The sequence below is a fragment of the Engraulis encrasicolus genome, chromosome 7, assembly GCF_034702125.1.
Source record: "Engraulis encrasicolus isolate BLACKSEA-1 chromosome 7, IST_EnEncr_1.0, whole genome shotgun sequence".
In the NCBI taxonomy this organism is placed as follows: Eukaryota; Metazoa; Chordata; class Actinopteri; order Clupeiformes; family Engraulidae; genus Engraulis; species Engraulis encrasicolus.
In genome coordinates, this window is record NC_085863.1 from 24168570 (window position 1) to 24169054 (window position 485).

Sequence of the window (485 nt, forward strand, 5' to 3'; positions counted from 1 at the left end):
ATTCACTATGTCCCGTGTGCAGCCCATTCCCTGAACCTGGTGGGTGTCAATAGTGTGGAGGACTGTAGCGATGACGTAGAAAATTATTTTGATTTCATGCAATCTCTCTACAATTTCGCTGCTGCCTCCACCCATAGATGGGAAAAATTTTTCGGGGATGACCGCTCACAGCTCACATTGAAAGCGCTGTCCAACACACGCTGGAGCTGCCGAGCGGAATCAGCAAAGGCATTATGGCAGCATTACAATGATTTGCACGAGAAACTGAAGCGTCTTTCCGTGGATGAGGACGAGAAAAGGGAGACGCGCTCAGAGGCGAGCGCACTGTGCAAAAAGTTCCAGTCTCTGGAGACGGCATTTATGGCCCAATTCTGGGACACGGTGCTGTCCAGGTTCCACGCTACCAGCACTGTTCTACAGCGCAGTGATCTGTCTCTGGACTGCGCCGTTAGGTCACTACAGTCACTGTGTAGCTTTGTCTCTGC